We start from the raw sequence: 27508 nt of genomic DNA, 5'->3' as shown, positions 1-27508 counted from the left end.
GGGACTGGCAGTAGGATGCCTTGCGGTGGACAGCCGAGCTCGATCCTTATAAAAGCTTTTTAACTGCAGCAGCTTTAGTGGACGCTACTGGAGCTGGAATTACGCGGCTGCTGGCATGAGACTTGCCCTCCAATAGATCCTTGTAAATGGATTTAAAGTGTATTCATTCAAATTAGAGAGACAATTTAAATTAAAAAGCTTAGAGCTGCCTCCACCACAGGGGGGCTCGCTCGACCCACCAGCGGACAGGCACCAGTATTGGGAGAGGGGGGCTGGCCGTCAGGGTTCACCGCGGCTCTGGCACAAACCCGGCGACGCGGAGGTGGCACGGGCAGGAGCGGACTGAACGTGTCGGCTTCTCACTTTTTGGATTTTAGAAGGGCATGACATGCCTATATTTGTGTCTCCCCCTCCTTTTACTCCTCCACCTCTTTTCTTTTCGCATGACTATATGTACTTGTCACTTTTCCATGTGTTAGTTGTGTCTTCTGAGCAGTTTGTCAGCTTTTGGACACCTTTGAAGGTGTTTTCTATGTGTTTCTATGTGTTTTTGTTTGCCTGCCATTGGTTTTAACGGTGTTCGAAGGTGTTCGACGAACAGTTCGGCGAACACACGGGTGTTCGACGAACCGAACTCGAACACTACGGGGGTGGCTCAACACTATTTATAACATTCGGGAAAAGGCATGTTTTTTCTAGATATCGTGCCTCACTTGTCCATGTGTTGTATTTGTTATTGCAGCCTAGCCTTACTGATTCCAATGCGGATAAGTTGTCATACCAAACACCACTTATTGAAAAAATGAGGTGCTATTTTTGTAAAAAAAAAAAAAGAAAAAATTAACAATATAATTAATTTTTAAGAGACTTGGTACTAACTTTATATTATGTCTTGTTTGCCTGTCTATATATCATCTATGTCAAGAATATGTTAAAAACTGTAGACTATCATGGGTGGCAAAAGCAAGACCAAGTAAAGATAATGATGAAGAGCTTTATTGTGGACTGTGCATTACTGTATATAATGAAGGCACAGGCCAATAACACTTGTTCCATAGTAAAGTTCTTCTTTACCTTCTTCGACTTCTCTTATTGATTTGGCAATAGGAGTTTGCCACCCATCTATCCTCCATCTTTCCTCTCCAATGTCATAAAAGCCAACTGGAGCAGCCACTGACACCTCAAGAAAAGCCAAGAGCCTAGTTAGCACATCACTAAAGGTTGCAGACCATTCCTTCAAAGCACATTGTGATATTTCTACCTTAGAGAAGCATTGCCTCTCTTTGTTATCTATGACAAGTTATTAGAGATTGATTCAGTGCAAATCAAATTTAAATAAAATATTTAAGAATTCACTGAACACGGAAAATTGTAACAATTTGCTATTCAATTCATGCAAATTGCTTAAAATTGATGCAACTATTTTACATATTGCAGAAGATTGTATCACCACAAATAGCGCACTTGACTTTCGGTGAGGCTGAGTGGGCATCTTCTTAATCATTTGGGGATCTCTCACATCACAGATATATATATATATATATATATATATATATATATATATTGTATAGCGCAGCCAGTCAGGGACAATCATGGCTTGATAAAAGCAGAAGCAGGAAATGAAGCAGCCATTTTATGGTGAATCTGAATAGTGAGAGGACGTCACAGCTAATAAACTTAGCCTTAGAGATAGGAAGAGACATTTATAAAACTCTGAATAACCTGTTCAGATAGAGTAGGAAGCAAGGGAAAACAGTTTCATCCATTTACCCGTAGTCATATAAGTTAAGATCACATTGACATTATTAAGGTCATGTTTACATTAAAGAGGTTTAAAAGGGGTTCAAAACTGTCCTATGAGACTGTGCCAACCGCTTCTTTTAGATACTGTCATACCCGCATAGTTTTTATAGAAGAAGAAGACACTTCAGGAAAGTGCTGGTGGTGGCTTTGCTCATCCTGAAGCGTCTCTTTGGATACATTTTGCGGTAATTTTGCCTTCAGTGGGATTTTTTTAAATTTTTAATTCCTTATAAAATTTAGTGGTGGCTTCCATGCCACCAGAAGAGTTGTCAGGTGACTTCTTTTAGGTGCTCCATGACATCGGAGCCTAAAAATGATGGAACATAAGCACAGCGTGTCATTTTGACTTTGCTTTGCACATGTTAATTATTTTTGGGCATTTTTTTACCGCTTTTTCAGGCATGCCCCAGGTGGAGTCTCTTATTCTTATAAGACATACTCTTATTGACATCTTTTCAGGGTAATTGGAGGTTTTTCAGTACTTTCAATTCATCAGAAACCGATTTACCACTAATTAAATTTTTCAATTTTTCAAAAAATGTCATCAGAGAGGTTGGCAAATTCAAATTTCAAAACATTCGCTGTCCTCTACGTGTCATCAATGTGTTTTTTGAAGCTTGGATCTAAACCTTCTTTAAGAACAGGATAATTTAAAAAAATCCATTCTATTAATTCATGGTTGGTTGGAAGGTGAGTTCTACGTATGTTGCAGTGAACGTCTATAGTGGCACTCGTGGCTCCGTACCATGGAGTAATAAGAGATTCTATAAGAGTTAGTCCTTTATAGGAACAAAGCTTCTAGGGAAGAAAAGCTCCAATTATATGGCATTCAATGGGGTGTGCAGAATTTTTCTTTCTATAATTTTTGTATGAAATTATTACCATTTTCTTCAAGGACATATTTTTTTTTACTGTGTACTCCGTGTCAAGGGAACCTACAAAAGAAGGGGAACTTGTCCAGACTTCAGGTGCGCTTATAGAATAAAGTGTATTAATGCCACGCTTGTAGCAATGCAACGTTTTGGACTGACAGAGGTCATTCTTCAGTCTCTGAAGACATTTATATGCACAGCAAAAACTCATGAATGTATCTCTCTTCCATATAGCTTTCTATTTAGTCTGAAGAAGGACTCAATTACATAATGTAATGGAAAGTAAAAAGACCCTCTGTATTCCTCCATGGAGATACAGTAAAGGCCCATACAATTGTGTTATAGCTTTCTGAATGGTAGACTAATGAAGATATAACGTAGCACAATATTGGTAAACCTAATAATTACAGAGTTTTCCAAATAATGTCTTTTAAAATATGAAATAATATAAAATGTCAATATCAATTCTTTATATATTGGATTAATAGGCTCTACAATACTTGATACGAAGGCAATATTTTCAGCTTTGCTTCTGTCATTTCTTTGTCCCAGTTCTTCAAGAATCACATTTCTAAAGTGCTTTACAGCACTGCTCAATATAATCCACCAAATTGCATCATCCTATAGGTTTTATTGGATGCAGGAATGCTTGATGGATGGCCAACACCATCCTCTCCCATGAATATGTCAAATAACTTGCAAGATTGGGCTGCTGAGCAGTAAAAATAAAGCATGATGTCACCACTACGTCTGGATAGGTGCCCATTGTCATTAGGAATATTCCGTAGTAGTGATTGTGCTGAGAGTGCAGAGCCGCGAACATTCCACCACTTACGTTACACTGCAGCAGTTCTTCCAGTCAGTGAATCTAAGCGCGGATATTTTTATGGACACTTTCACAGGATTCACGTTGTCTAGTGCAGTTTACAGTGCACCCGTTTTTGTTTTTCTGGAGATTTTTTTTAAATAAAAGTAACATAATAGTAGAGACAGTCGTTATAGTATAACTTGCAATATGCGAGGAGTTTGTATGTTCTCCCCGTGTTTGGATGGGTTTCCTTCTGGTTTTCCAGTTTCCTCACCCACTGCAAAAACATACTGATAGAGAATCTAGATTGTGAGCCCCAATGGGGACAGCGATGATGATATCTGTAAAGTGCTGTGGGACATGATGACACTATCTAAGTAAGTAAAATAAATAAACTTTACATAATACCAATCAGGATATCTTCACATTACAACTTTAGTAGATCTATGATCAGTTTAGTCCTTGGCTGAAGTCCTCTGTAAGTCAAGTTTCTTAGAGCCAATGATGTATCGCACCGCTACTACCACATAGAAGCTATTCTCTGTGTTCAGTTTATTGATTGTGGGTGAGGTTACAGTAGATACAATAAAAAGTGTTCCCTATGTGTACGGGTAGATACCTTGATGAAATCCAATTTGTTAGACTCACCAGGTGAGGAGGATCCTCCAAGCCCAAGGTCTGGGTGAGTACAAGGACCACGGGCGTTGGTTCAGTAGATAGGTGGGGCATGTGAGACATGGACGGTCGAGGGAAAGGAGACCGCAGACAGGTAAACGGGATGTAGGAAATGGCAGACAGGCAGAAAATATCCGAGAAACTGCAGGCAGGCGGGCGATGTCTAGAAGACCGCAGGCAGGCGGGGTGCAGGAAACCGCAGGCAGGCGGGTGATGTCCAGAAGGCCGCTGGCAGGCGAGCGATGTCCAGAAGACCGCAGGCAGGCGGGGTGCAGAAAACCGCCGGTGGGCGATGTCCAGAAGACCACAGGCAGACGGGCAATGTCTAGAAGACCGCAGGCAGGCGGGCGATGTCCAGAAGACCGCAGGCAGGCGGGGTGCAGAAATCTGCAGGCAGGCGGGCGATGTCCAGAAGACCGCAAGCAGGCAGGCGGAATGTAGCAAACCACAGGCAGGAGATTCCAGAAGACTGCAGGCAGGCGGAGTGCAGGAAACCGCAGGCATGCAGAAAACGTCCAGGAGACTGCGGACAGCAGCTGAGCAGGTGAAGGTATATAGAGGAAGCCAGAGTCTAACAACACTGAAGTCTTAATACCAAGACACAGGTGTGTGTCGTGTCTTGGTGAGCCTTATATAGGCCCGGGTGGTTGCTCACATGGGATCACGCCGGACCATCACAAAAGCTCAACATGGAGCACAACAGAGTCTAGTGGACCGGGGTGAGGGAAGCAAGGCACATATCCCAGCCAGGTTCATAACATAATGTATAAGAGATGATTTCTTCCCATAATGAGCGCTGATCGACCAAATAGTCAATCGACACTAGTTTAAAGATCCATTAGCATGGGTATATGCAGGCTGTTTGCAAAAAAAATACCATTAATACAATTGTTTGGCCCCAATACAATTTGCATATTGTCGCAGCACACCCTATGTTTACGCGGAAAAATATGCTGCCAAAAATTATAATTTTTTTAAGCTGAATAAAATATGCGACCAGTCGATAATTTAGTTTGCTTGTAGGCTAATTGCTGCCATGTGTACGTAGGCTGATGATCGGAAACGAGTTTTTTACAAATGCTCATCTGAATTATGTCCCTGATTAAAAGAGCCTTAAAGAGGATTTCAATGGAGTAGATGAAAACTTGCTGATCGGTGGGTGTCCCACTGCTGGAACCCACACTGAGTAGCAGAATGGGGTTCTTTTATCACCATTAGTATTGAGCGGCCATACGCATGCTGGGATGCTGCTCCATTGCTTCCCTATAGAGCTATCTAGAACTGCACTCATCTTTTTCTTGTAGATCCAGAGGAAATGAATGGAGCAATGACTGGGCGTCAAACCTGTCGCGCCATCTTAATAAGGGGATAAAAGTTCCAGATCTGTCTACTAGGGTGGCTCGCAGAGGTGGAATCCCCACCAATCAGCAAGTTGTAACATGTTTTAATCAGAAAACCTCTTAAGAACAGTTTTGAGGGCCTTATGTTTTCTAGATACAGAGCACTTTACTTAAAGCCTCATTATAGCACTAAGTACAGTTGGTGTTGAGGTTAAGCTTCCTTTTGTTTTCCTAATGTTGGGTTCACTGTGTTACGAAATTCCATTTTTCTTCTCTTTTCTAAGATCAAAAAAACTGAATTAGTGCAGAAGACGGATCTGTCAAAGGAAGGACGTGAACAGATCCTGAACGACCCCATTAATTTCCATCATGGTGTCCTAAAATGCAATAGACAAATTCAATGCCCTAACAAGGAGCTGAGCCCAGGCTACAGCTCTGCTAACATTCTAGCAAATTTGAAAGTTTGGTCCCTCGGGTGCTGCATTTATATGACATGTAGTGGACCCTACAGAAGATTGTGGCCTCCATTACCAATGGAGGCCACAATGAGATGTTAAAAATGCCTTAACCTATCACACAACACTTCTTCACTATGAAGGCTTCCAAGCAATATCTATACTAAGGAACTATTTACTGCTGTGTGAGGAGAAAGATGGAATTTCACCACAGATTCCCATACTGATGAGCTGGGTTTTTGGACCATGTCATCTTTTTTAGATAGAGACTGTGAAAACTTTTCCTCAAGTGTAGCTTGTTTACATGGAAGTGCAGGGAAATTAAGTAATTTATGATAAAAAAAGAGTTTATAAATGAAAAGTAAGAAAAAATAAAAATTAAAAATATTATATACACTTAAGAGCTTCAAGATAGGTCCTTCAGACCAAAGTCTAAATACCACCTTGAGAAAGAACTAGATCGGAGTGGCATTACAAAGAAAAGACTAGAGGGATTTTCTAGTAAAGAGATTGAGCCACAATAGGAACCCTGAGATCCTGGAAAGGACAACCCCACTAGTGGATCACTTACTGCTCGCACTAATTGATAGAAACTTCTCAGTGCAACTGAAGGACTCAAATTGGGACAGATCTACCAAGCAAATAAAACTGATTTCTCACTCAAATTGCATTAAAAATTACATAAATACTAGATTTATAATGTGTTTTAAACAATTTTTCCAATTTACTAGAAAGTTTGAAAAAGTATCCGGATAAGGGAGCATGGCCAAGTGGAATCATAAGATTTGCCAGATTTAATGGTAACCTATCAGAAACTTAAACCCACCAAATCATTAATATGACTGTGAGGCCCTTTAATAGATAAACCAGTTGGACCCACTATGACCCCAAAGTGCTGCTTCTGCAGCTAGAAATCGTGCGTCGAAGTTCATTCTGGAAGCGCATTGGGGCGTGGAGATGCACTAACAGCTCCTTAGCCAGGTTAGTGGCCAGTGGACCAGAGAAAGTGAGCTGTCAATCAGCCTTAAAGTGCATTGGGGTGTGGATATGCAGTTATACAGTAGCTCATTAACTTCCCATGTAGTCTAAACCTAACAGCTCCCTACCCTGGCTGATTGACAGGTCAGTGACCAGTGTACCAGAGAAAAGACCCTATCAGTCAGTCAGTAGACCCAGAAGAGGACAGGAGCAGCGCTGGAAACCAGAGATAACGACAATCAGTAAACATTATAGGCATATTTAGAAAGGTTTGGGGGGGGTAACATTTTTTTGGGAGTTCTTTAATAATTTCACATCTTTTCTAAGTCATTTTGTCTTGGTGGTCTTTGGCTTTTGTTAGGTTTTCTGGCTGCCTTCACTGGTTTGAGAAGCCTCAGAACATAATAATCAATAATTGATGGGTTTACATTGTTTTTGGAGAGGCTTCTATTTCAGCTGCCATCTGCCAGAAGATCTATGTTGGAGATCATCAGATTGCTGCCAGATAGTCTGCAGATGATTGACCAGTTTATATTTGCATATTTTGAAGATATTTTTTGCACTGTTGAGAAATCTTTAAAACATATTCTTTTGATTTCTCCAGTCGCTCCGTAGTTATACCCTTCAATTTTTTAAGGGAATTTGTCAGCAGGATTTCACTCCCAAGCTATTTACATGCACATATAGCTCTTTCATAGACAAGTCCAGAAATACCTTTACATGGCGGGCCCTTTCCTCCATTAATGACAAATTAGTGTTTGAATTGCTATGCAAATGAGGCTAAAGGACTATGGTAGATCTGAAGCCTCTGTCACTCCAGCTCTATTCCCCACCCTACACCACCTCCTCCTCCTGCTTCACTGATGGCCAATGTTATGTGACTTCAGGCAAAAGAGGCTCCAGATCTGTCATAATCGTTCAACCTTATTTGCATATTAATCCAAACATTAATTTCTCAGTAATGCAGGAACGGACTGACCATGTAAAGGTAGTGCTGGACTTTTCTTTAAGAGAGCTACATGCACATATAAATAGTTTGGAGTGTGAAATCCTCGCGACAGATATCCTTTAAGAATCTTCATACATGTTATATGTATGGAACCTCAATGGCCACAAAACCCCCATAGATTTCTTGTAGGCCCTATAGTCTTGATTCATCAAGACTGGCAATGTTCTTGCTGGTCTTGATGAGTGGGTGTATTGGAGTCTGGCACATGCCTCTCAATGAATCAGAAGCTTCTGACAAGTGGTGTGTGCCTCATCACGATTTCTTATGTAAAGAGAGGAGAGAACAAGGCGCAATGGGTGACTCAGTATTGCAATTGTTAGAGGGGTGTGGGGATGGCTGCTAACCTTATGAAGTTGTGCACCTCTGCACAAACCCAGTGTAAAGCTCCACAAGCTCCGCTCTGTTGGCGGCTGTCATCTAATTCCAGCGGCGTTCACAGATCCTGATCTCTCGGTGGTGGATCACATGGTCAGTTTAGTAGCATGTAACGCCGAGATAGACGCCCAGCTTCACCAACACCCCCGGCAGCGTTACGAAAGGGTTAGGGCAGCGCAGCTTGGAAAACCAGGGTAGTAATTCTAATTAAATTCCTCCCACAGGTGAAAGAACAATAAATTAAAGGCAGCTCTACCACACCCCAACAGGGGGAAAGGGACAATCAGTAAATGTGAATAGCGGTACCAGAGCGCCAATAACAGGGCAAAAATATTAAAAGGACTGATTTATTAATACACACAACGCGTTTCGGTGGACACAGCCACCTTCATCAGGTGTGACAAGCAGCAAACAATTGATCCTTATATACATTTGACTAGGCATACAATTACTTAAAAGGGGCGGGGTAATACCTCTATATTAACCCCTTATAAGAACTCTATATGCTTCATTAGGCATTAATTTATAACAATCTTTTTTACTCTATTGAGCATATATGAACTCAAGGGGTTAATATAGAGGTATTACTCTGTATCTGGCCCCGCCCCTTTTAAGTAATTGTATACCTAGTCAAATGTATTTAAGGATCAATTGTTTGCTGCTTGTCTCACCTGATGAAGGTGGCTGTGTCCACCGAAACGCGTTGTGTGTATTAATAAATCAGCCCTTTTAATATTTTTGCCCTGTTATTTGCGCTCTGGTACCGCTATTCACATTTACTGATCGTCACGATTTCTGGCATTGAGGTAAACCACAGCTGGTCATGAATTAGATGTGCTGTGGTGTCACTCCTCATCTCGCCCCCATCCTGCTCCAGCTCCACCGATATTGGCAGAGCTGGGCGAAACTGGCGTGAAAATGCCAAAAGTCGAACATTTTTTTGCCCAACTCTGTGTTGATTAGAAAATTTGTGACTTTTCAAAAGTGATTTACGCAAGAATTAGCATAATCACCATCACGAATCTGAGCCTATAACTATAACTATGAGCTAATATTAATATTGGAGCTTACAAAGCTAAAAACTGAAGGGTCACCAGATTACAGACCCACATAGACGTCAGAAGACTTGTAGGCCACAAAAATGCTAGCCATCACACACATACACATGTAGAACACCTGTGTTAATAAAGCCACCAGGATATCTCAACCTCGATCAAAGGAGGTTCCCGGAGTGATACAGTATTGCACAGCCTTTACTAATACAGGACTGCGGAACTTGTACTGGGACTCGTCCAAACCAAAGTGAGAACAACAATTTATAAGTGGAGAAGACGTCTCAGTGCGGCCACTCCAATGGTGAAATGTCAACTCATTCGGAAAGTCAAAAATATCCCAGCAGAACAACAAATCTAATTTCGGCCTGGCTTATGGTTCATACAGCTAAAAATACAGCTAAAAAAAGACTTAGAAAAATAATGCAAACGTGATACAAGAACTGCAGTCTTAACATAAAATCAATGGCGGCCACATTTTAATGTAGTCCTTACCTCTCCATCCATGTAGAGTGTGTGGAGAGTTGGCTGCACATTTGAGAAACTTTTTCCATTCACTAAAATGGGAGCTTAGATATTGGTGAACTAATTGATGGATAATTTTGTGGGGAAAGAATCAGTATAACATATAATTTATGTATGTCCCTGCTCATTCTTAGCTTTAAGGGGTTGTCTCATGTTTGCTTGAATATTGACAGTTTGGTCATAGCTGAGCCACTGATCCAAACTGTGCACCTTAAAAAGCTGCCAGCAGAGGCAGCATCCCTAAGCAGCTTCAGAGAAGCGCAGGGATACTGAAGAAGTCCCGATCCAGCCAGCTCCAGAGCAGCGCTTGCAAGCTTTATTTCAGACAATTTGCAAATGCATGCACCTTCCCTAGGAAACCAGCCACCACTAGTAGATAGCTGAGGTGGCTGGTAACCTGGTAGTTAGTTTTGAGCGAGTATGTTTCATTAACCCTTTCGGCGAGCACACTCGGGTGCTCGCCGGGTATTTTGACGTGCTCGCCATTTTTTTTACTGTTGCTGTGGCTGCAAGTGTCACAGCTGTTAGACAGTCAATCTCTGCATGAGTCACAGCTGTTAGACAGTTAATCTCTGCATGAGTCACAGCTGTTAGACAGTCAATCTCTGCATGTGAATATGAATAGCGGTACCAGAGCGCCAATAACAGGGCAAAAATATTAAAAGGACTGATTTATTAATACACACACAACGCGTTTCGGTGGACACAGCCACCTTCATCAGGTGTGACAAGCAGCAAACAATTAATCCTTATATACATTTGACTAGGTATACAATTACTTAAAAGGGGCGGGGCCAGATACAGAGTAATACCTCTATATTAACCCCTTGAGTTCATATATGCTCAATAGAGTAAAAAGGATTGTTATAAAATAATGCCTAATGAAGCATATAGGGTTCTTATAAAAAGGATTCGCTGTAAAAAAAAAAAAAAAAAACAACAACTTGTGAATCCTATAATCTTAATACTTCATAGGATATATTGTCATCTACCACCCTATATTTTAGATTATATAAAAAAATAATAATAATAATTTTTACATACAACATAAAACAATGCATAAATATAAAGTATAAAATTACAATCAGTTTCTATCATTATAATTAGGAAAAGTAGACGAAGAAAGGAAAGAGAAAAAAAAAAAAAAAAAGAGAAAAAAAAATCCCCCAAAAAAAAAAAAAAAAAAAATCCAAAAAAAAAAAAAAAAAAAAAATAAAAAATTTTTCTTTTTTTTTTAAATCTTTTCTCCCTTCTCTCTCTCTCCTACCTCCTCCCCTCCCTCTCTTCTTTCCCCTCTTCCCTCCTTCTCTCTCTCCTCCCCCCTCCTCCTCCTCCATATAAAAGATATATATAATAAATTTGCTAAAATATGAAAACAATTATTTAAAAAGTTGTCTTCTCTATATTAAGGTTCAAACCTTCAGGAGACAAGGTTCCCATTTTGAAAATCCAATAATTTTCACGTGTAATGAGACGATTTAGTCTATCAGGGTGTGTATCAACTATATGATCAATGATAGTTAGTTTTAGGTTATTAGGATTTTTTTGATGTTCTTTTAAGAAATGATTAGAAACACTATGTAGGGGAAAGCCGTTTCTAATGTTTTGGCGATGTTTATTTAGTCTGGAGTGCATTTCCTGGATAGTGCGGCCAATGTATTGCAGGCCGCAGGTGCACCGGAGCAGATAGATCACATATGAGGACTGACATGTAAGTCTAAAGCGAATGGGATAGATCTCTCCAGTGACCGCAGAGACGAATGTTTTGGCTCCGTTATCAATGGATTGACAGCATAAGCATTTAGGGACATTACATTTATAACATCCATTATTGCTAATAGGAGCTGAATGGTTCGGTCTTCTACCAATTGTTGTATTGCTAGGGGCTATATAGTTTCCTAGATTTTTACTCCTCCGATATATGACATGAGGAAATTCCGGTAAATGACCAGTTAATATTGGATCATTACTTAAAATGAACCAGTATTTTTTTAATAAACTGGATAACACTTGCGTAGGTTTACCATAAGTCGTAATCAGATTTAAACTGAAATCGTTGTATGGCTCTTGGCTGGTATTCTTGGATTTGTTGATACACAGGTTCTGTGATAGGGATCTAGTTTTGGAGAAAGCATCCTCTAATAATTTCCGGGGGTATCCCTTAGCTCTAAAACGTTTTTGTAAAACCTTAGATTCCAGAAAAAAATCCGAATCATGTGTACAATTTTTTCTGACACGCCAATATTGACCGTATGGAATATTTCTAATCCAGCTGGGTAGATGGCCTCTGTCAAATTCAAGATAGCTATTTACATCCACTTCCTTAAAGTGGGTAGATGTGGATATTTTACCCGAATTGTCTATATTTTTCTGAAGGTCAAGATATTGAATATTACTCTCAGATATGGTAGAGGTAAAGGAAAGACCCCAGTCGTTAGAGTTTAATTCATCAATAAATTTGGCAGCCTCCACAGTATTTCCCCTCCATATGATAAACAGATCATCTATAAAGCGGCGGTACATAACAATGGGTTTATCGGCGCCGAGGGATTGCGCGATGTGGATAGACTCGAATGCCCCCATATATAGATTTGCATAACTGGGGGCAAACCTCGTCCCCATCGCGCAGCCCCTCAGCTGCCGATACATCACCCCCTCAAAAGAAAATACATTGTTCTCAAGAATGAAAGTTATACCCCTCAATAAAAAAATTTTTTGAGGATCTTGTAAGTTAGGGTCCTCATCTAGGAATATTTTAATTGCCTGTAAACCCAATACATGTGTGATATTGGAATAAAGAGAGCTTATATCGAGTGTAATAAGAAGACAGCCTGGAAGAGGGGGTAATTCTCTCAATAGTCTGATTAAATGTGTAGAATCCTTTAAATGAGAATCTAGGGATAAAACATACTTCTGTAAAAAAAGATCAATATAGTGGGATAAGTTGGATGTGATAGAATTAATACCAGAAATAATAGGACGTCCAGGGGGATTAAATTTATCTTTATGAATTTTGGGTAAAAAATAAAAATAAGGGACTTTGAATTTTTTAATGTCTAAAAAGGATTTTTCTTTTTTATTGAGGAAGCCAGCTGTAGAGGCCCCGGCTACAAGCCCTCTGTACTCCAAAAAAATGGTTACAGATGGGTCTGCTTCTAATTTCACGTAGTAGTTTGAGTCGTCTAAGATTCTGAGGCCCTCCTTGATGTACCAGCCCCTGTTCATTATCACAGTCCCCCCTCCCTTATCTGCTCTCTTTATAATTATTTCTTTATTATCCTGAAGGGTTTTTAATGCACATTTCTCCTGGTAGCTCAAGTTGTTCACTTTTTTTGAAATTGGGGGGAATGTCCTAAGGTCCCTCAAAATTAATTGTTGGAAGGTTTCAAGGTGTGAACCTTTGTGATGTAATGGATAGAAATTATTTTTCCCCTTCACATTTACATGAGTGAAAGGGTCCAGTAATGGGGGGCCTGGTATATTAGATTCTTGAATGGAGGGGGATACTGTTGAGCATGAACTAATAGGATGTGATTTTCTCTTATCTTCCAATAGGAAATGCCTTTTTAGTGTCAATTTCCTTATAAATTCATTTAAATCACAGAACAAAGTGAAATTATTAAATGGGACAGCTGGACAGAAAGATAATCCTCGACCTAACAAGGATCGTTCAGCTTCAGATAGCACATAGCTAGAAATATTAAAAATACCCCCACAACCGATAGGGGTTTCTATCTGCAGGGAATTTGTATTCTGGTTCATTGGCAAGATTTCATTTTCTTTATATTTGGATTGTGTCTCAATTTCGGCATTTGGACTATTTTTGTTGTTGACACCTCGGGTTTTTCCACTCCCTCTACATCCCCTAAATTTCTTTTTCGTTTTGGACAACGTCCGGGGACCACGTGAAAAAAATGTGTAATTTTCGTTTTATTAGTTTGAGATGCAACTGCATTCTGTGTTTGAGGATTTATCAAGATACTATTCTCATTCAAAATCGGAGATAATTCCAAGGATGTCATTCTGTTTATAGGGGGTTTTATGTGGTTTATACCACTTGTTTTATCAGAGGGTCTCCCTTGATTAAAAATATTCAGTGTATCCGCTAACGGGATCTGTCCAGATAACTCCCCAGCAATAGGAGTCTGTATTGCACTAGAAAGCTCTGAGATATTAGATCCACTATGGGATATCTCCTGTGTGTTAACGAGGTTTGCCCCCAGTTATGCAAATCTATATATGGGGGCATTCGAGTCTATCCACATCGCGCAATCCCTCGGCGCCGATAAACCCATCGTTATGTACCGCCGCTTTATAGATGATCTGTTTATCATATGGAGGGGAAATACTGTGGAGGCTGCCAAATTTATTGATGAATTAAACTCTAACGACTGGGTCTTTCCTTTACCTCTACCATATCTGAGAGTAATATTCAATATCTTGACCTTCAGATAGATATAGACAATTCGGGTAAAATATCCACATCTACCCACTTTAAGGAAGTGGATGTAAATAGCTATCTTGAATTTGACAGTGGCCATCTACCCAGCTGGATTAGAAATATTCCATACGGTCAATATTGGCGTGTCAGAAAAAATTGTACACATGATTCGGATTTTTTTCTGGAATCTAAGGTTTTACAAAAACGTTTTAGAGCTAAGGGATACCCCCGGAAATTATTAGAGGATGCTTTCTCCAAAACTAGATCCCTATCACAGAACCTGTGTATCAACAAATCCAAGAATACCAGCCAAGAGCCAAACAACGATTTCAGTTTAAATCTGATTACGACTTATGGTAAACCTACGCAAGTGTTATCCAGTTTATTAAAAAAATACTGGTTCATTTTAAGTAATGATCCAATATTAACTGGTCATTTACCGGAATTTCCTCATGTCATATATCGGAGGAGTAAAAATCTAGGAAACTATATAGCCCCTAGCAATACAACAATTGGTAGAAGACCGAGCCATTCAGTTCCTATTAGCAATAATGGATGTTATAAATGTAATGTCCCTAAATGCTTATGCTGTCAATCCATTGATAACGGAGCCAAAACATTCGTCTCTGCGGTCACTGGAGAGATATATCCCATTCGCTTTAGACTTACATGTCAGTCCTCATATGTGATCTATCTGCTCCAGTGCACCTGCGGCCTGCAATACATTGGCCGCACTATCCAGGAAATGCACTCCAGACTAAAGAAACAGCGCCAAAATATTAGAAACGGCTTTCCCCTACATAGTGTTTCTAATCATTTCTTAAAAGAACATCAAAAAAATCCTAATAACCTAAAACTAACTATCATTGATCATATAGTTAAGTTGACGCGCCCCCTGGGCCAGTGTTGTTTGGGGGATACCCGGAGCCGGATCAGGTGGGGGTTGTAGTCTCCGAGTGGCGGTGACCCGGTCCGTGCCCAGGGTGTCAAGCTCAGTGTGTGGCAGTCCTACAGATGTTACTGGATGTTCTTTAGTGTCGACTACGCCACCCGTTGATTTGCGGTCAATACGGCCGCCGCTGCAGCAGGGTCCGCTGAGGCTGGTGATGTGTGTGCAGCTCAGGTAGTATAACCCCCAACGGGAGGGGTATAGCCTCAGGGGGTCAGGTGTAGAGGATGGTGGTTGTGGAGGTGCAGTGAGGATGGTAATGAGACTCAGAGTCGGGCTGTGCAGTTCAGGGTCTTTACTTACTGCTGTTATGCTGGTCACTCCGGCCTTGAGTGACCGCCCGAGCCGTGCTGCGTCCACCAGGTCCTGGACTCGGCCAACTCCCAAGTAATTCTGGAGCGTGATCCTGAGCTCCCTTTCTGACTTGTCCTTCTCTCTGGCCTTCCCCACCAGGGATCCACCTAAGTCCGGCTCCCTCGGGCCTCTTGTTGGTAAACCCTTGTCTCTGGGTTCCCTGACCCTATTCTTGGTTTGCCTTCCGGGTGGATTTAGTGGGTGGTCGTGGCAGATCCTGCCCACGACCTCCGGTCTCTGGCTAAGGATTAGTGCCCTCCACCAGCTTGGGATCCGGTACCCTTGTGCCAACTCTTCACCCTCTGATCTAATCTTGGGTTCTTGGAGTTCTCTCTTCTCCCCTTCTGGGTCCTTCTTTCTCCTCTCTCTCTTTGGGCCTTGGAGCTGCTCTTCTCCTCTGCTCTCTTCCTCTGACTTTACTCTGACAAAAGACTGACAGACTGACTGACTGACCCTGATCTAAGATGGTTCCCACCTTATATACTCCCTCTATGTGTGAGCTCAGGTGACCAGCACCCAATGAGCTCCTAGCATTACCCAGACTGCTCCCCCTATCTGCCCCTACACTACTGGGATGTTCCAACCCCCTCCCACTCCAGCCAGGGACAGACACTGTCGTACCTGCACATTTCTCTAGTGGGAGTACCATTGATCTGTCCCCCGGAAATGGGATGTATGTAGTGCATGCAGCCTACTGAGCTCAGTTCCACACTCCATCCTTACCCGGGAGTGGAATACCACACCTCTGGGTCGAGGTGCAATACCCCTGTAGCAGCCGAATCCTCAGGGTGCTACATTCCCCCCTGGTAAATCACAGCACGTCCTCGGGCTGTTAAAGATAAAAACATCCAAAACATACAATTATTTTTCATAAACATCAACATATAAACATATAAAACATCATATATATCATCAGCAGCAATAAACTCTTCATATAAAAACTTTTCATTATAAACATTCTTGTTCCTCCGGCCACGGTGCAACTTGTGACCGGGTAAAGTGCAACAGTCTCTTCAAGAAAAACAGTTTTCCCATAAAACCAGTAGGGGGCGCTTTAGAAAGCGCAACTATATACAAGGGGATATGACCGCTCTCAGTCCTCGGCCAGGTATTAGAAACTAGGGACACACGGGCATCAGTTCACACTTTGTCCCAACGGGGAACATATTTTAAATAAGTAACAGTTCTTGGTACCCCGACGGGCAACTTTATACAGTCTCTCTCTACCGTACTTCAACGACGGCGTCCTCCTGCTCTTTCTTGTTGGTTGGTTTCAGTTTCAGACCCGTCCGGGTCCTCTTGCTCCTCCTCACACCACAGCTCCTCCTCCGTCAGGCGATGCACATGGAGGGCGTAGGGTCCTTTGGCACACTTGTGCCGGGTGAACGTGACCTCGTCCCCTACGTATAGGTCACGACCTCTGTGTCCCTCCGGCAGATGGCTTTCTACGTCTCTGCGGGTTACAAAGACGTCGCCGGGGGTATGATGGTCTCTTATGAAGCCCCACCAATGCTGCAGGTTGAATTTAATCACAGTCCCGGTGGTACGGGGACCATGAGCTGCACGGGGGTTCCTCCTGGTCCGGCTCTTCTGCCCTGCGCTCTGTTCTTGCAGCCGCTGCTCTCGGACCCGCCTCTCTCTCCGTTCTCGCTCGAAGTCTGCCAACTGCTGGCGGCAGCACTCCACTCGCTCTGCTGCAGCTGCCCGCATTTCCTGAGTGAACCCGATTAGATCTCCTCCGGTGGGGTCCCACTCGAATTGTGCTTCTTCTAGCGGGAGCGGGGTTCTCCTGACGGGCTTCGGAACCGGAATCAGGGGCTCGCACAGGGGCCTTGCTCTTTGGAGTTCCAGTTGGTAGTACTCCTGGGGCCATACAAAGGGCTGCCCATCCGGGCACGTGTGCTGGGCAAATAGATCTTCGCCCAGGTGCGGCACTCTAGATGTTGAGGGCGCGCTGATGGTAGCGGCGCCCGGGTTGACCAGGCCTTGCGTCCAGGCTTGGGGCACCCTAAAGGAAAAGGGCACCGTCAGGACGGCGGCGCCCGGGGTTACTCGGCCCTGCGACCAGGCCGGTGGCTCCGCAGAGGTAGGGGGCGCTGTTGGAATTGCGGCGCCCGGAGGTACTAGACCTTGCGACCAGGCCGATGGTATTTCCTGTTTGGTCGCGCTCAGGGTCAAGGCGTGTGACGTCACAGGGGTCGCGGCCGCGGTTTCCGGTTGAGGCCTAGTCGGCGGCGGTGATGATGCAGCGACGGGCACGGCAGGGGGTACTTCGGGCTCTGCGACGGGGAGCTGGGGCAGGCACGCGGTTTCCCGGCTCGGGGTAGAGACGTCCCCTTTACCTGCCTCCATCCGTTCAGCTCCCTTCTCGGCGCCGTCTCCGGCCTTCAGTCCTCCTGCACCATCCTCAGAGGCGGTCTGTCTCCTCGTCTCGGGTGGCGTGCTCCGCTGACGGGTTTCGGTCTGCTGGGCCATCTCTCGGCTCCACTCCGCCAACGTCTCTCGCTGTACCCGGGCCATCCTCCGTGCGAGGCCCTCCAGCGCAGTCTGTGCACACTCCCGGTCTCGGGGGAGCTGTGCCAGGATCTCCACTAAGCCTAGTGGGGTCGTTGCTTGCAGCAGGCTCCTGACCACTGGGTCGGTGCTGCCTGACTCTCCCTCCATCTCCGGGTAGGCTTTCTCTGGACTCCTCTCCAGACTTCTTGTCTCCGGGTGCGCTCTCTCCAGACTGCTCCAGGCGACACCCATCTTTGCTCTCTTGTTCTGTCTCCGCCCACATTAAAGGTGGTCCCGGGGCAACTTTTTGATTGTCAGTTCCAGGGGCAGTTCTCTCACGCTGATGGACACTTCCAGCATCACAGTCTCTGTTGGTGGGCGCGGTTTCCGCTTTTGGCGCCATTCTTCGACCTGGCCCACGATGGGAGGTGGCCTCTTGCCACCCTCTGGCACGCCCATAATGGCGTCCGCTCTTCCAAGGCGGGAAATCTTTGGAAATGGCGGGAATCGTCTCCCAGTGGCGGGAAACTCCACGGATGGCGGGAAAAAGCTGCAAATGGCGGACAACCGGCGGGAAACGACCTGTGATGGGGTCCGTTGGCGGGGACCCTCCGGAACCGGCGGGAGACTTCTTTTTAAGGTAACGGTGAACTTTTCTTCAGGCACGCAGTACCCGGTTGTTGCGGGCACGTAATCCTGCCGACTACGCCAAAGTTGACGCGCCCCCTGGGCCAGTGTTGTTTGGGGGATACCCGGAGCCGGATCAGGTGGGGGTTGTAGTCTCCGAGTGGCGGTGACCCGGTCCGTGCCCAGGGTGTCAAGCTCAGTGTGTGGCAGTCCTACAGATGTTGCTGGATGTTCTTTAGTGTCGACTACGCCACCCGTTGATTTGCGGTCAATACGGCCGCCGCTGCAGCAGGGTCCGCTGAGGCTGGTGATGTGTGTGCAGCTCAGGTAGTATAACCCCCAACGGGAGGGGTATAGCCTCAGGGGGTCAGGTGTAGAGGATGGTGGTTGTGGAGGTGCAGTGAGGATGGTAATGAGACTCAGAGTCGGGCTGTGCAGTTCAGGGTCTTTACTTACTGCTGTTATGCTGGTCACTCCGGCCTTGAGTGACCGCCCGAGCCGTGCTGCGTCCACCAGGTCCTGGACTCGGCCAACTCCCAAGTAATTCTGGAGCGTGATCCTGAGCTCCCTTTCTGACTTGTCCTTCTCTCTGGCCTTCCCCACCAGGGATCCACCTAAGTCCGGCTCCCTCGGGCCTCTTGTTGGTAAACCCTTGTCTCTGGGTTCCCTGACCCTATTCTTGGTTTGCCTTCAGGGTGGATTTAGTGGGTGGTCGTGGCAGATCCTGCCCACGACCTCCGGTCTCTGGCTAAGGATTAGTGCCCTCCACCAGCTTGGGATCCGGTACCCTTGTGCCAACTCTTCACCCTCTGATCTAATCTTGGGTTGTTGGAGTTCTCTCTTCTCCCCTTCTGGGTCCTTCTTTCTCCTCTCTCTCTTTGGGCCTTGGAGCTGCTCTTCTCCTCTGCTCTCTTCCTCTGACTCTACTCTGACAAAAGACTGACAGACTGACTGACTGACCCTGATCTAAGATGGTTCCCACCTTATATACTCCCTCTATGTGTGAGCTCAGGTGACCAGCACCCAATGAGCTCCTAGCATTACCCAGACTGCTCCCCCTATCTGCCCCTACACTACTGGGATGTTCCAACCCCCTCCCACTCCAGCCAGGGACAGACACTGTCGTACCTGCACATTTCTCTAGTGGGAGTACCATTGATCTGTCCCCCGGAAATGGGATGTATGTAGTGCATGCAGCCTACTGAGCTCAGTTCCACACTCCATCCTTACCCGGGAGTGGAATACCACACCTCTGGGTCGAGGTGCAATACCCCTGTAGCAGCCGAATCCTCAGGGTGCTACAGATACACACCCTGATAGACTAAATCGTCTCATTACACGTGAAAATTATTGGATTTTCAAAATGGGAACCTTGTCTCCTGAAGGTTTGAACCTTAATATAGAGAAGACAACTTTTTAAATAATTGTTTTCATATTTTAGCAAATTTATTATATATATCTTTTATATGGAGGAGGAGGGGGGAGGAGAGAGAGAAGGAGGGAAGAGGGGAAAGAAGAGAGGGAGGGGAGGAGGGAAGAGAGAGAGAGAAGGGAGAAAAGATTTTAAAAAAAAAGAAAAATTTTTTATTTTTTTTTTATTTTTATTTTTTTTTGGGGATTTTTTTTTTTTTTTTTTTTTTTGGGGATTTTTTTTGGAATTTTTTTTTTTTTCTCTTTCCTTTCTTCGTCTACTTTTCCTAATTATAATGATAGAAACTGATTGTAATTTTATACTTTATATTTATGCATTGTTTTATGTTGTATGTAAAAATTATTATTATTATTTTTTTATATAATCTAAAATATAGGGTGGTAGATGACAATATATCCTATGAAGTATTAAGATTATAGGATTCACAAGTTGTTGTTTTTTTACAGCGAATCCTTTTTATAAGAACCCTATATGCTTCATTAGGCATTATTTTATAACAATCCTTTTTACTCTATTGAGCATATATGAACTCAAAGGGTTAATATAGAGGTATTACTCTGTATCTGGCCCCGCCCCTTTTAAGTAATTGTATACCTAGTCAAATGTATATAAGGATCAATTGTTTGCTGCTTGTCACACCTGATGAAGGTGGCTGTGTCCACCGAAACGCGTTGTGTGTATTAATAAATCAGTCCTTTTAATATTTTTGCCCTGTTATTGGCGCTCTGGTACCGCTATTCATATTCACTGATTGTCCTTTTCCCTCTGTTGGGGTGCGGTAGAGCTGCCTTTAATCTATTGTTTTTTCACCTGTGGGAGCAATTTAATTAAAATTACTACCCTGGTTTTCCAAGCTGCGCTGCCTTAACCCCTCCGGAACGCTGCCGGGGGTGTTGGTGAAGGTGGGCGTCTATCTCGGCATTACATGCTACTAACCTGACCACGTGATCCACCACCGAGAGATCAGGATCTGTGAACGCCGCTGGAAATAGATGACAGCCACCAACAGAGCGGAGCTTGTGGAGCTTTACACTGGGGTTGTGCAGAGGTGCACAACTTCATAAGGTTAGTAGCCATTCACACACCCCTCTACAAATTGCAATACTGAGTCACCCATTGCGCCTTGTTCTCTCCTCTCTTTACATATTGAATCTCTGCATGTGTCACAGCTGACTAACAGCGGCGACAGTAAAAGAAATTCCGAGCACGCCAAAATACTTGGCGAGCACATGAGCGTGCTCGCCGAAAGGGTTAATGAAACCTACTCGCTCAGGGTTAATGAAACCTACTCGCACAACACTACTGGTAGTAAGTTGTAAACTAGAAAATTAAAAATCCTCTCTGTTCTTAAGAACGGAGAGGATTTTTAATACGAAGGAAATGGTAGGTGATGCTTGTTTTTACAAACACTTTGCAATTTCATCCATTTGTCATGTTGAGACAACCCCTTTAGTAGTGCATTGGGATATATGTCTGTGTTAATAGGTGCATGTGCGTGATATCAGCCGTCCTTTATATTGTTGTGTATATCTAGATGCAGGAGCAGACGCCGACAGGAAAGAACTATATATGGGCCCTTTGAAGTCCAATAGCTCATCATAATACTCTGTGTGACTGCAGACTTGTGAATCCTTACAATGTGCACAGTGCACACTGTCAGGTTTCTCCATTGCCAGCGGCAGGAGCGGGTGGTCATGTGACTGCAAGCATGTGATTTGCAGACTTCTGGCAACATTCCAACTAGAAGTTTCCGGCCTCCCTCAATTCACTTGTATTAAGGGAGGCCGTGCACGTCTAGTCGGCACGTGACCGCGTGTATGCAAATCATACATTTGCGGTCACGTGCCCACCCGCTCCGAGCACTGGCAAATCCTGACAGCATGCACTGTCCATGCTGTGAGGATCCACAGGTCCACATTCACATTCACAGACAGGAACCCCAAGCCTGGACAACCCCTTTCAGACTGTGGCCTTGAAGCACTAAGGTCATGGGTTCAATTCTAACCAAAGGCAAAAACTACATGGAATTTGTATGGGTTTCCAAAAACATACAAAGAGGTTAATTTATTTCCCCTGAAATTGACCCTACAGTGTGTGTCTAAAGGCACAAATAGAGATTTTAAGAAACGAATGAAAAAGTGCAGTGGCTTCATATACATAAGAGAGGAAACGTCCATGAATTCTTTTCATATGGTCTCTGTGCTCCTCGCGATCCGGCTGCACGCTCGCGGTGATATTCAGGTTTTGTTTTTATTTGTCCGTGAAGATTGAATACACACTTACTGTACATCTCGTAAAATATTCCTATTTTCAGAAGATTTCTCCCATCTTTTTTTTCGGAGTCATTTTCTACGAACATCGAGCAGATAGACAAGCATCGTATCTTGCACCTGTTCTGTAAACAACGTAGAAAACAACTTCCCATCCGCTAATTATTATTTGCTCTTGCTATGAAAACAAGAGACGAAAAAAAAAAAAGTAATGAAAACCATTCTGATGGGAAGGCAGAGCTCGAAGAGGAGGGGAGAAAATGTTGGACTGTGTCCTAAACTGACCTCAGCAGAGCTGTAATAAGAGATTCTGGTAAACGTAAAATGAAAAATCCCAGGGGAGCCCGAGAGTAAGAGAGGGAAAGAAAAGGAGGAAAGAGAAGCAGATAGATCTTCAGGAGTATAATATCCTGTGAAATTGAAAGCAGCCGCTATTATCACTTCAGAGTAGAAAGAAAGCTCGAACGTGATGTTGTAACATAATGCTTTTATCAATCAGCTCTGCTGTGCAAATAGATATGACATTTTCAATGAGCACATTCTATTTCAGTCAGATGGAAATGTCTACTACAGAACCAAAATACTGGATTCCATTACCGCCGCTACAGTGTAGTAATTCTGGAAGTTATTGTTTACAGCAGGAACTGGACACACGAGAAAGGAGTCGTATGGCAGAAAAATTGCAAGCTATCTGCAGTGACAGACTCAGACTATGGGCAAGGGTGGCGCTGTTTGTGGAAACGGCTAGAATTATAATTTAAAGAAAAAAAATCCTTTCTTTGAAATATTGCATTTGATCGCAGGTGCTAAAGTATAGTAGATACGGGTAGTGACTGTTTACAGCCGGAAGAGAGCACAAGAAAAAAAGGAATTGTACAACATTGTAAAAATTGCAAATTATCTGCAATGGTAGACTCAGACTATGGACAAGAGTGGCGCTGTTTGTGGAAACGGCTAGAATTATTATTTAAAGAAAAAAAATCCTTTCTTTGAAATATTGCATTTGATCGCAGGTGCTAAAGTATAGTAGATACGGGTAGTAATTGTTTACAGCAGGAAGTGAACACAAGAAAAAAAGAAATTGTACAACATTGTAAAAATTGCAAATTATCTGCAATGGTAGACTGACTATGGACAAGGGTGCTGCTATTTTTTAAAATACTGTATTCGATTACTGCAGCTAAAGTATAGTAAAAAAGGGAAATTATTGTTTACAGCAGGAAGTGAACAAAAGAAAAAAGGAATCGTACAACATTGTAAAAATTGCAAATTATCTGTATCATACTCAGACTATGGACAAGGCTGGCGCCGTTTCTGGAAATGGCTAGAGTTCAAATTTAAAGATAAATATTATTTTTTTAATAAAAAAAATACTGTATTTGATTACCAATGCTAAAGTACAGTAGATTCAGGAAGTTATTGTTTATAGCAAGAACACAAGAAAAATAAATTGCATGGCAGTAGAAAAATTGCTAATTATCTGCAATGGTAGACTCAAACTATGGACAAGGGTAAATAAAAATTCTGTATTCGATTACTGAAGCAAAAGTATAGTAGATACGGGAAGTTATTGCTTATAGCAGGAACACAAGAAAAAGTAATTGTATGGCAATAGAAAAATTTCAGATTTCTGCAATGACAGAGTCAGACCATGGACAAGTGTGGCATTGTTTCTGGAAATGGATATAATTTTAGTTTAAAGAAAAATATCCTATTTTTTTAAAAAAAGAAATGCAGTCGATTAAAACAACTAAAGTATAGTAGATAATGTAAGTTATTGTTTAGCAGCTGAACACAAGGAAGAAGGGGTCATATGGCTTTAGAAAAATTGGAAATTATCTCCAGCAGGGGACTCAGACTATGGACAAGGGAGGCTATAATTATAATTTAAAGAAAAAAATCCTTTTTTTTAAAATACTGCATTTGATTATCGCAGCTATAGTATAGTAGATACGGGATGCTATTGTTTACAGGAGAAAAAAAGGAATTGTATGGCATTACACTATGGACAAGGGCAGTGCTGTTTCTGGAAATGGGTATAGTTTTAATTAAAAAAAAACAACTTTTTTCTTAACTATTGCATGAACAATTTGTGTACTGTATGCTATTTTTTTATTTGGGCGGTTGAATACTTTTTATAAGACAGTAAACAAAAATGGTAGCCACCTCTCAGACATCGTGCATGATCTAGTGATTTGTTACTTTATAAGTGGTTGCCTATGCGCTGTTCTAAATTGCTGGTTAGTCCTAAAAAAATAAGTCTGAACCAGGAACAGTCCATGCACAGATAAGCACTGTTTTTAAGGGAAAAAAACAAATCTTTTGTTCTAATCCTGGAAAACCCCTTTAATCTCAATGTGAATAATTCCTACTATTTAGATACTTTCAATTGAAAGTAAATTTTCAATTTGCATTGTCTTCACAATCTGGAAAATGTATGGTAGCTTGTTTGTAATACACCTTCTTGCAGCTTCTTGGTTATATACAGTACATGCCAAAAGTTTGGACACACCTTCTCATTTAAAGATTTTTCTGTATTTTCATGACTATGAAAATTGTACATTCACACTGAAGGCATCAAAACTATGAATTACCACATGTGGAATTATATACTTAACAAAAAAGTGTGAAACAACTGAAAATATGTCTTATATTCTAGGTTCTTCAAAGTAGCCACCTTTTGCTTTGATGACTGCTTTGCACACTCTTGGCATTCTCTTGATGAGCTTCAAGAGGTAGTCACCGGAAATGGTTTTCACTTCACAGGTGTGCCCTGTCAGGTTTAATAAGTGGGATTTCTTGCTTTATAAATGGGGTTGGGGCCATCAGTTGTGTTGTGCAGAAGTCAGGTGGATACACAGCTGATAGTCCTACTGAATAGACTGTTAGAATTTGTATTATGACAAGAAAAAAGCAGCTAAGTAAAGAAAAACATGTGGCCATCATTACTTTAAGAAATTAAGGTCAGTCAGTGCGAAAAATTGGGAAAACTTTGAATGTGTTCCCAAGTGCAGTTGCAAAAACCATCAAGCGCTACAAAGAAACTTGCTCACATGAGGACCGCCCCAGGAAAGGAAGACCAAGAGTCACCTCTGCTTCTGAGGATAAGTTTTTCCGAGTCATCAGCCTCAGAAATCGCAGATTAACATCAGCTCAGATTAGAGACCAGGTCAATGCCACACAGAGTTCTAGCAGCAGACACATCTCTACAACAACTGTTAAGAGGAGACTTTGTGCAGCTGGCCTTCATGGTAAAATAGCTGCTAGGAAACCACTGCTAAGGACAGGCAACAAGCAGAAGAGATTTGTTTGGGCTAAAGAACACAAGGAATGGACATTATACCAGTGGAAATCTGTGCTTTGGTCTGATGAGTCCAAATTTGAGATCTTTGGTTCCAACCACTGTGTCTTTGTGCGAAGCAGAAAAGGTGAACGGATGGACTCTACATGCCTGGTTCCCACCGTGAAGCATGGAGGAGGAGGAGGTGTGATGGTGTGGGGGTGCTTTGTTGGTGACACTGTTGGGGATTTATTCAAAATTGAAGGCATACTGAACCAGCATGGCTACCACAGCATCTTGCAGCGGCATGCTATTCCATCCGGTTTGCGTTTAGTTGGACCATCATTTATTTTTGAACAGGACAATGACCTCAAACACACCTACAGGCTGTGTAAAGGCTATTTGACCAAGAAGGAGAGTGATGGGGTGCTACGCCAGATGACCTGGCCTCCACAGTCACCAGACCTGAACCCAATCGAGATAGTTTGGGGTGAGCTCGACCGCAGAGTGAAGGCAAAAGGGCCAACAAGTGCTAAGCATCTCTGGGAATGCCTTCAAGATTGTTGGAAGACCATTTCCGGTGACTACCTTTTGAAGCTCATCAAGAGTGTGCAAAGCAGTCATCAAAGCAAAAGGTGGCTACTTTGAAGAACCTAGGCTATAAGACATATATTCAGTTGTTTCACACTTTTTTGTTAAGTATATAATTCCACATGTGTTAATTTATAGTTTTAATGCCTTCAGTGTGAATGTACAATTTTCATAGTCATGAAAATACAGAAAAATCTTTAAATGAGAAGGCGTGTCCAAACTTTTGGTCTGTACTGTATATGTAAGAACCTAGAGGGTAAGAATAAATATAAAGGGTTCAATTTCAGATGTCCTTAAAGTATCATTAATCTGTTCTACATGGTCTTTTATATTGTCCATTTATTTATTTTTTTATACTTTTTAAAGTAAAAAAAAGTGGGAAATTAGCTAATACAACCGTAAACCTGAACATCACGCCCATAGTGCTGGGTAAGTGTCTCGCTCTGGGAGTAGTTTCTTCTTTTTACAACACCTAATCATGTAGAGATATTAAAATGTGGCTCCTGGGACACTCCTATTCAGTGAATGGACTATTCGAGAGGTTGAGCATCATTTGCATTCCAATTTGCCCTAAGGTTGTATGATTTTATGTCAGGAAATTTTTTACAGCAGCCTTGGCAAAGCCCTTTTTATGGACCTTCCTTTGTGAACAAGTTCATTGTCATGCTCAAAGAGGAAATTGTCTACTTCAAGTTGTTGCCAGACAATTGGATTGTCACTGCATTCATCCCAACACCATGAATGACTGCCCAGACCATGACACCCATTAAATTCAGGCTTCTCACCGTCACATGATGTTCTACTGATCCAAAGAGCCTTTGGCCACTTCAGATGCTTGACATTGCCCATGGTGATCATAAGCCTACGTAAAATTACTCCGCTAACAGATTCTAATCCAGGATGCTCCTTAAAAAACCGGGTCATACAGGAGTTGTGAAGCTAAATCTAAGGTACAGTCCCAGACAGGGTCCAAGACACCAGTATTATAGAAGCCACATGGTAGATGGTGGTCATCTTAAAGATTTTGCAACTTCGCAAAAGATCCTGTAAGTATTGTGTGTGATGCAAGTTGTTAACTTTTTTTGCATAACCATGCCCCTTTTGCATGCCATGCCACTTCCAGACACAAAGACCAAATCTGTTGATGAAGCATAGAGGAAACCTTCAGTAATTACT

The 27508-nt window shown here is 42.6% G+C and overlaps 1 protein-coding gene across 2 annotated transcripts in view; it reads left to right on the top strand.

The window, feature by feature from the left end:
- The window catches only part of PAPPA (pappalysin 1), a 461556-nt gene that overhangs the window by 239915 nt on the left and 194133 nt on the right, over nucleotides 1-27508 (top strand). The gene's annotated exons all lie outside the window — the stretch shown is intronic.

This window comes from Phyllobates terribilis, unplaced genomic scaffold (assembly GCF_046119375.1).
Source record: "Phyllobates terribilis strain yellow unplaced genomic scaffold, ASM4611937v1 Scaffold_7__3_contigs__length_470593459, whole genome shotgun sequence".
NCBI lineage: Eukaryota > Metazoa > Chordata > Amphibia > Anura > Dendrobatidae > Phyllobates > Phyllobates terribilis.
The sequence above is the reverse complement of the archived record's forward strand: the minus strand, read 5'-3'. Positions and strand labels throughout refer to the sequence as shown.